Here is a 9,722-nt window from a genome sequence, read left to right on the forward strand (position 1 = left end):
GCGTTCCTTCCTCACTCCACCTCTGCCACCAGCCTGTATTCCAGGCTGTGTGACAGGACTTCCTTGGTGACCTAGATTCCCCTAATGACAATCATATTCATTTACTCAGCATATACCATGTGCCAGGTACTTCTTGTATGTTAGCTTTAATCCTAACATCTCTCTAATCCTACTTTCACGGTTGGAACCCGAGGTTCAGAAACCTACATTTATTTGCTTCAAGGAAAGAAGCGGGGATTTGACCTCAGGTATCTCTGATTCCAAAGTTCTCTGAAAACACAGGCTTCTTCCCGAACACTAATCCTCTCAGGAGACTTGGGATTAAGGACTTTCCTCTGCAGAGCTTTCTTATTGCAGAGCTAGGGAGGACAGGGCTCTTCCCTGACTGCCTTCTTGTGAGGTCATCCCCTTGACCTCAGTTTTCCCGTAGGTGTGATGAGGAAAGGGACTAGATCTACCCAAATTTATTGGTAGTTCTGATAAATCATCACATTCTTTACTTGGGCTTTTAGGAGCAAATGCAAAGAGGGAATGGGGTAGGGGAAGAACGCAATTGTAACTGCGGTCCTCAGAAGGGGACAGAGAAGGACTTGGGCTGCCTGAAATGGTGATAATTAACCTCACTGGCCCATAGCCTCTGGAAACAAGGAATCCAGGAAGGTTTCCATACCTGGATGAGCAGCAGAAGCACTTGAGGATACTTACTAAACTGCAGATAGCAGGGTCCTGCTCCTGGAGGAACCAGGGTGATGGGGTTGGGACACAGAGATCTGGGGTCTAGGATTTTTCTAAGTTGGAACATAATGGGGCCAGGAGAGCTAATGGGAGGGGCAATGCTACTGGAGTTAAAGCCCCAAATTTATTTGACTTAGTCATACAGGAAAGATACTCTTATAGCCTACATGACCCAAATAAGATTTACAGTAGTGTTGGGCAGATAAAATGTTATGCTCACTTTGTAAAAGAGGACGCTGCCCACGTGGAGGCCGTTGCCCAGGTGATATTAATGTGTGTTGGGGGCAGGCTGTGGGCAGGCAGGATTGTTGTAGCCTGGGGCTTGGTTTTGGGATTAAGCCTTTCCCACCCTTTTTGATGTGGGGTGGTACAATCCAATCATGCCTCAGAGAAGTGACTTTGTATTAGAGACTTCCCTATTTTGTATATTGGATTAAAGGTTTTGAATCTACACTATAAAATGGGGGCAGAACTGGAGCTTGCCCTCTTGGTTCCTGAAATTAGAGGAGAGAGCAGAGCAGAGAGCAGAAGGAGGCCACGTGGAGGAGGCCAGGAGAAGCAGCCAAGATGGCGGAGTGCTGAGTGAGAAGCCAGTTTGTGCAGTTTGTATCTGGGATAAGGAAGGAGATGGGGAACTGAGGAGAATAAGGCTGGTGAGCTAGAAAGCTTTGATTCTAGGAAACTCGGATAAGTCAGTGGCTTTGTGAGCCCTGAATGTGAGTGGGTTTTGGAGTGTATATTTTTACTTGCCCGCCGGGTGCAAACTAGAATGAAAGAAAACGGCCTATCAATTTTTGGCTCCGTTGTTTCTTTACCGACTGTCTGAATCCAATGCGAATCTGCATGGGCCGGGCTGCTCTGATGGTGGCCCTGGCCGTGCCTCCTGGCTTTACAAGTAGCATAGAAAAATTACACTTATTCCTTTATAAGAGTTTTAAAAACTTACAAATGGAAAAACTAATCATAATGGGTATTGACTAGGAGGGAGCAAGAAGTCTTCTGGGGTCTGGTAATGTTCTGTGTGTTGATCCGTAGGATGGGGACATAAGTATCTATATAGTTTTTGAAAATTCATCAAGCTATATACTTAATATGCATTCACTTTTCTGAGTGTGTATTATACTTAATTTTTTTAAAATGTTAAGAAAAAAATAGCCCACGTCCCCGGTCTCTTGAGCCCCCGGTCTGCGCCCTGGTTCTACCTAGTGAGCAAAGGAAGGAGCAGCAGGACAGCGAGTCAACATGGCAGCGTTGTTCCGGCGGAGCTCCGGGGTCCTGAGAGGTCTTTCTCGTTTTGACTTGAGATCACAACATACAAAAGTGCCCTACAACATGAGCGAGGATTGGGATTTAATTTTGAGTTCACTGAACAGCAGAAAGAATTTCAAGCTACTGCTCGTAAATTTGCCAGAGAAGAAATAATCCCGGTTGCGGCAGAATATGATAAAACTGGCGAGTACCCTGTCCCCCTAATTAAAAGAGCCTGGGAACTTGGTTTAATGAATACACACATTCCAGAAAGTTGTGGAGGCCTTGGGCTTGGAACTTTTGATTCCTATTTAATTACTGAAGAATTAGCTTATGGATGTACAGGAGTTCAGACTGCCATTGAAGCCAATTCTTTGGGGCAAATGCCTGTTATTATTGCCGGAAATGATCAACAACAAAAGAAGTATTTGGGGAGGGTGACTGAAGAGCCACTGAGGTGTGCCTACTGTGTAGCAGAACCTGGAGCAGGCTCTGATGTAGCTGGTATAAAGACCAAAGCAGAAAAGAAGGGAAGTGAGTATATTATTAATGGTCAGAAAATGTGGGTAACCAATGGAGGAAAAGCTAATTGGTATTTTTTGTTGGCTCGTTCTGATCCAGATCCCAAGGCTTCTGCTAGTAAAGCCTTTACTGGATTTATTGTGGAAGCAGACACCCCCGGCATACAGATTGGAAGAAAGGAGTTAAATATGGGCCAGCGGTGTTCAGTTACAAGAGGAATTGTCTTTGAAGATGTGAAAGTGCCTAAAGAAAATGTTTTAATTAAGTTTAATTTAGTTAAGAATACTCATTGTAAGGAGCTGGTTTCAAAATTGCAATGGGAGCTTTTGATAGAACTAGACCTCCAGTAGCAGCTGGTGCTGTGGGATTAGCACGGAGAGCTTTGAATGAAGCTACCAAGTATGCCCTGGAGAGAAAAACTTCTGGAAGGCTGCTTATAGAGCACCAAGCAGTATCATTTTTGCTGGCTGAAATGGCAATGAAGGTTGAATTAGCTAGATTAGCCTACAAGAGAGCAGCTTGGGAGGTTGATTCTGGTCGTTGAAATACCTATTCTGCGTCTATTGCAAAGGCCTTTGCTGGAGATATTGCAAATCAGATAGCTACTGATGCTGTGCAGATTTTTGGAGGCAATGGATTCAATACAGAATATCTTGTAGTAAAACTAATGAGAGATGCCAAGATCTACCAGATTTATGAAGGTACAGCACAAATTCAAAGGCTTATTATAGCCCGTGAACACATTGGCAAGTATAAAAATGAACAAGATCGCTGTGGAAACATGATTAATTGTTGCCTAAAAAGAACATAATTCACTAAGCTACAGAAAAAAGAGATTTAAGGTTTTTCCTAGTGAAAATCTTACAATGAGTATTCTTAACTAAATATGCACTGGTTCTAATAGTAGTTTTACCTTTGTTTAACTTTATGACTTGCTTTTCCTCAAATAAATTTGGTTTCATTAAAATTATGTGTTGTCTTCAGTATCATTGTACTTGAATTATATTAACCTTGAAAAATATGTTTGTTTTGTTATATTGACCTCTTAAAATTAAAGTACCAAATTTCTTGGAATTTCAGTATTTTTCCAATGACAGAAAGTGGGTTTGTCAAAGTATTCAGGATGTTGTAAAATTCACATTGAGAAAATATTGTAGGAATTGGATACCATCAAATAGCTTGTCAGTGACTTTGTATAGACAGTGATATTTTATTAGAGGAGTTTGTTTTCCTTCAATTTGGAGTGGATTTGTTTTCAGTTTTGTACAGTAATAGTAAAAAAATTGATGTTCATATTCTCCCATTATACAAAAACAGGTTACTCGAAAATCTTATTTAAAATAAATGAATAAAATTTACCTTAGCCCTGACCAGATAGCTCAGTTGGTTAGAGCATCATCCCGGAAAAATTTGCCTTATTTTGATATGATCTTATGGGTATCTGGGTAGCCCTTGGTCTCTTGTACACTATGGCATTTCATGTGCATACATTCTGAAGAGAAACTTAAATAAAAATTAAAAGAAAAGAAAAAATAGCAAGCGGTGGAAATCTCAATGAATTCCGAAATGCCATCAAGGAAACCATATTCTCTGACTAGAATGCAAAACAACTTGAATTCAATTATAGAAAGCTAGCTTCTCCTCCCAAATCCATACACCTGGAAATAGAAATACACTTGTAAATAACTCATGGGTTAAAGGGAACTCCAAATGGAAATCACACTGTTTAGAACTGTATGACAGTGAGAGCACCATTTCTTAGTTCCTGGTACATAATAGATACTTAACAAATATTTGTTGAATGAGTGGATATCAGATCTGTGAGATGCTGCCAAAGCAGTACTCAGAGGGAAATTAATAGCTTGAACTGTCCTCACTACTAAAAAAGAAAACTTTAAAAGTAAGGAGCGGGATCACTAAATTTTCAATCTAAGAAGCTAGAAAAAGAATAAAATAAACCCAGAGGAAGTAGAAGAAAGAAACTAATGAAGTTAAAATGAGAAATTATTGAAATAGAAACAACCAAAGCAAGGGAGGAAAAACAGTACAGATGATCAATGAAACAAAAAGTCAGTTCAATAAAAAACATATAAAATAATCCAGATTTAGGAATAATTAAGGAGAAAAAGACACAGACAACATTAAGAACAAAAAGAACAACAGGTGTTGATTGGAAAATTTGTCTATAAATGTGGAGTTTAAACTATACAGGAGGCCCTGGCCGGTTGGCTCAGCGGTAGAGCGTCGGCCTGGCGTGCGGGGGACCCGGGTTCGATTCCCGGCCAGGGCACATGGGAGAGGCGCCCATTTGCTTCTCCACCCCCACCCCCTCCTTCCTCTCTGTCTCTCTCTTCCCCTCCCGCAGCCGGGGCTCCATTGGAGCAAGGATGGCCCGGGCACTGGGGATGGCTCCTTGGCCTCTGCCCCAGGCGCTAGAGTGGCTCTGGTCGCGGCGGAGTGACCCCCCGGAGGGGCAGAGCATCGCCCCCTGGTGGGCAGAGCGTCGCCCCTGGTGGGCGTGCCGGGTGGATCCCGGTTGGGCGCATGCGGGAGTCTGTCTGACTGTCTCTCCTCGTTTCCAGCTTCAGAAAAATAAAAAAAAGAAAAAAAAAAGAAAAATAAACTATACAGGAAAAGTAAGTAGTTGAGGAAACTATGATAAAAGGAAAGTAAGGGTATACACAACAAAGGGTAATGAACTTCTTGGAGTTTCCTCTCACTAGGACTCAAAGTAATAGCAGCAACAGGCAGAAAAACAATGCAGTCATGGGCTGCTGTGCGTGTCTCTGAAGGGCAGAAGCCTTGGTCTCAGAATGGATGTGCAGGGCCCCCTGGAGACAGCTCAGCCTGACCAGACATCCCATCCCTACCTTCAACTTGTCTCCTTTTTGACCTCAAGAGAGCCGATATTATGTAAGGAGATCTCTGGGCCCTCCCAGTTCTGTCTCACTTCTGGGATGTTTGAATGAACAGGGTCCCTTCTCTCCAATGGCCCTAAGGCATTTCCTCCTGGGGTGGTTGGGCTCTCTCACTGGGAGGTCGGAATAGCCCCACCCACGGCTTCTGCCTTCCTCCTAAATGCTGTTTGGGCCAAGGACTGGGGCCAGAGGGACCTAGGGCAGTGAGAATGCTGGTCCTCTGGAAATAGCAGCCACCTCATCTCCTACAGTGTCACTCTGATACAGAACTCATTCTACATTCCCTCCTGTCACCTTCTCTACTCACTCCTGCCCTGTCTCTGTCTCTGAGTCTTTACCAGTGTTGTGCTGGAATGTTTAACAAGGCTCTCCTTAAAAAATGATGCATTTTTATGTATCTATGTATGTAAGTTTAATATATGTTTTCCTGATATAAAGAATGTGTGGCATAAAATTTACAAATAATAATAATATGCAAGACTCCTTATTGCAAATTCCATACACCATAAACTTCAGTGCTGCTGTTCCTTGTAAAATCCACTATCAGATTTTACAATTCCATCACCAGCAATGGTGTCACAAAATCAAACTATGAACAAATGCTTGGTTACTATAGGATTCAGCAAAGAAGTCACTCATGTCATGGAGTAAAGTTCTTTCATGAATGTTGAGTAGTGATATTTTCATTTATACTGTTAGAGTTAGACAAAAATGACATAATGAAGACATAATGGAACCTCACTCATTCATCAATGACAAAGAAATTTTTTGCTGGATCAAATTAGTTTTCAAATACTAGAAGAATTTCCTCATATTTTGATGCTATTCATCATATATATATATATATATATATATATATATATATATATATATATATATATAAAACTATTATATAAAACTAAAGACATGACGAACTTTTAAACTTAATCTGCATTATTAACATTTTCTCCACCACTTTTTAGTCCAGCATCTAAACTCTAGACAATCAACAAAGCATGATACCAAGTCCTAATTGTAGCATTTGCCTGTTTCCATGGTGAAAGTACACCCACCATTGCCAGTTTCCAGCTACCAACATGATGTCGCTGAACACGGACCTGGGAAGAGATGCATAGCAGCCCACCATTCTGCAGAATTCCCACCACTGATACAGCACATGTAAACAACCTCAGGGCAGAGATAATAGTAAAATAAAGTAAAACTATTAAGATATAATGAATTTTGAGTATTACCTTTGTTTAAAATATTATTTATAAAACTATAAGTTTATAGAATTTATTTTAAATAATGGCTATGTCTAAGCACTGGCAAGCAAGATTCCTAAAAATTTAGCAGTCAGCTCTCATGAACCAGCACAGACTGCCTCCAGCAAGCCACACACATGTCCTCGCCCTGTTTCAAGCTCCAAATGACAGTTTCTCCTTGGAGCCTTCGGTGTTCACTTCAGACAGAGGCCTTCTCTCCCTCTCATGTGCCCCGCGGCGGTGGGTGCCAGGTCAGACTGCCCTCTGTCCCTCAGGGCCTGTCACTGAGCGGGCTCCATTGCTCAGTAAGCGTGTGCCAAACTATGTGTTGAACCAGTCCTCTTCACTCTACCCCAGATGTCTTCTATGACCTGACCCTCCTGGTACACAGTCACTGGCTCCTCCACCCTGCCCCTTTACTGCCCCTGCTGGCCACATGGAAATTGTAGTGACAGATTCTCAGCAGCAGGGAGAGATACTTGGCCTCAATTTTTCTATCTGTAAAATGCTAAGAAAGGAGGGGATATAAAGACGGAACACCTAGTGATATTCCTTCCAGTCTCTCTTTCATAGGCATACAGTTGTGGGCAGTGCTCTGTATATACAATTTAGTGTCTTATAATATAAGCAATTTTCCCTATTCCTGTATAGTTTTCAAATTTTCTGCTATTAGTGAATGTAGAATGTCATATTTTATTTAATAGAATTCACTTTCGGCCCTGGCTGGCTGGCTCAGTGGTAGAGTATCCACCTGGCATGTGGACATCCCAGGTTTGATTCCTAGTCAGGGCATATAGGAGAAGTGACTATCTGCTTCTCTGTCCTTCCGCCTCCCATTTCTCTCTCTCTCTCTCTCTCTCTCTCTCTCTCTTGCAGCCATAGCTTGATTGGTTTGAGAGCATTGGCCCCATGGCTCCCTCAAGGCTCCTTTGCCTCAGGTGCTAAAAATAGCTTGGTTGCAAGCATCAGCTCCAGATGGGCAAAGCACAGCCCCAGACTGGGGTTGCTGGGTGGATCCTGGTCAGGGCACATATGGGAGTCTGTCTCACTACTTTTCTCTTTTTATTTAAGAAAAAAATCACTTTACCTTTCCTTTATTTTGAGATATTTGTATAGTTTTTTTTTTTTCTAGAACCAGTTTTAAACCTCTTCATCACCAGCATCGAGTGTTTTTTGTTCAGAAAACACATGCTAACTTAAATATCATAAGCTTTGTTATTGTTCAGTGTGCTTTTGTTTTAATTCCTAGTGCTATTGGACATTTTTTCCTGTCAACTTGTCTGCTAGAGAGCACAGATCACACAGCAACTTCTTCTTCATGTTGAGTCATTACCGACACCAGGGGCTCCTGGAATGTGTATGCTTTCGACCCCAGACTATGATTTTGAGTGAATATAGCTGTCATTTATACTCTTTCGGACATTTCTCCTGTCAGGTTGTTAAATATTGCTTTTGGCTAGGGTCAGCGGGCCAACTTCTTGAGTCTTTGTTTGCTTCTCCTCTGAAAAAGTAGATGCACTAACGCAGCTTGTTAGACGTGCCTGGAAGAAAATACTCTGGGCCTGGGAGCCTGGTTGTTTCCCTGTGAGGAGGATACATGGGTTCGTGTCACCTGACACAGCTGCCCAGAGGCCTTACAAATTTACGTCCTAACACCTGTCTGGTGTCTGGGTGTCTGAGGATGTTGGATCAGTGATCCTGAGAATGGGGAGTGATGGCATTTGGTTTTATAAAAATTATGCAGCAGGGCAAATGGGGATTACAGCACCTTCACATGTGCATTGGGCTTGACCCTCTGTGGTGCCCTCTGGATATGTCACAGATCACAATCCCACCACGGGGCAGCTATGGCTCTACCACTTCGTGGATGAGGCCTCTCAGACCCGACAGGATGATATCTTACCCAGCTCCCTCAGCCGGTGTGTGGCAGGGCCGGCCATGGAGCAGGGCCCTGGACCATTGCTCCACAGCTCAACGTGAGGTCTGCGTGACTTGAGCTCCTGTGTGTCTGCCTCCTTCACATGTTTGCTCATGTTCGGAAAGCAGGATGTGGGGAAATTGCCTTCAAGTACAATAAAGGAGAAAACAAGCGGATGATCTCACACGGTCTTTTGTTCAGGATGGTACGTGTTTATCTAACTGACTCTCCCCAAATCACTAATAATGTTTTTGCAGCCAGGAGATGGGCCACCGTGTATGTGGGACATAGGCATGTCTCTTTGGAGTTCAGAAAGTCATGATTCAATCCATCCTGGTGCCTTGTGTTGGACAAATTAAAGAAGAGAAAAGTGACTGCGGGGAAGGGGCCATGGATGCCATCCTGAGAACACCACGGGGACTTTGATTTCTAAAGGCAGGGGCTCTGTAAGATTCTGCGGCATATGAAGGATTCTCTATGGGTGGCCCTCAATAGAAAAGGCATGATTTCCAGGGTAGTGAGCAACATGGCATAGAAGAGGGTACATAGGCTTGGACAGACCAGATGGACCTAAACCCAGACAGACTACAGCTGGAATATTGACTGCCACCTGTGTGACCCTGGACATGTCACTTAACCTTTCTGGGCCCAGGCTCCATCTACCTAACGGCAATGCATCCCAAAGGCCTGTCCTATGTGAGACACTGGTTCTCACTTTATTTCCGTGTTGTAAATGCCCAGCCTACTTGGGCTGATGTTGTCAGTGCTCTACGCATATCCGCTCGGACCCCTTCACCATTCTGGAGCCTGCCTATGGCTGGCGTCTGCGTCTCTTTGTCAGAAGATCGTCCTCAAGTGCTGGACTCCGCTTTGCCTGCACACAGGAGAGCTGCAAGTGCTGGGGGGAGGCCCACCCCACCCCTTTTCCATCAACAGCTGGATACAGAGAGGTATCCATCCTTCAGCTCCCTTGTTGCTGACCAGGAGGACGCTGGGCTATGACTTTCAGAAGCGTTCCCTGGCAGAGTTAGCCAAACGTATCCTTTGAGTCACTGGTTTGATTAGGTGCCCTTGCTGGCCCTCTCTTCCTTTCTGATCCCACTTCCGCCCTTCCTTACCAGTTTGCCTGGGATCCCT

General features: G+C 43.4%; 1 pseudogene; it reads left to right on the plus strand.

Moving 5' to 3' along the window:
* Positions 1 to 1,928: 1,928 nt before the first annotated feature.
* On the plus strand, positions 1,929 to 3,837 carry LOC136394446 (medium-chain specific acyl-CoA dehydrogenase, mitochondrial pseudogene; annotated as a pseudogene).
* Positions 3,838 to 9,722: the final 5,885 nt, after the last annotated feature.

Source organism: Saccopteryx leptura, chromosome 2 (genome assembly GCF_036850995.1).
Source record: "Saccopteryx leptura isolate mSacLep1 chromosome 2, mSacLep1_pri_phased_curated, whole genome shotgun sequence".
NCBI lineage: Eukaryota > Metazoa > Chordata > Mammalia > Chiroptera > Emballonuridae > Saccopteryx > Saccopteryx leptura.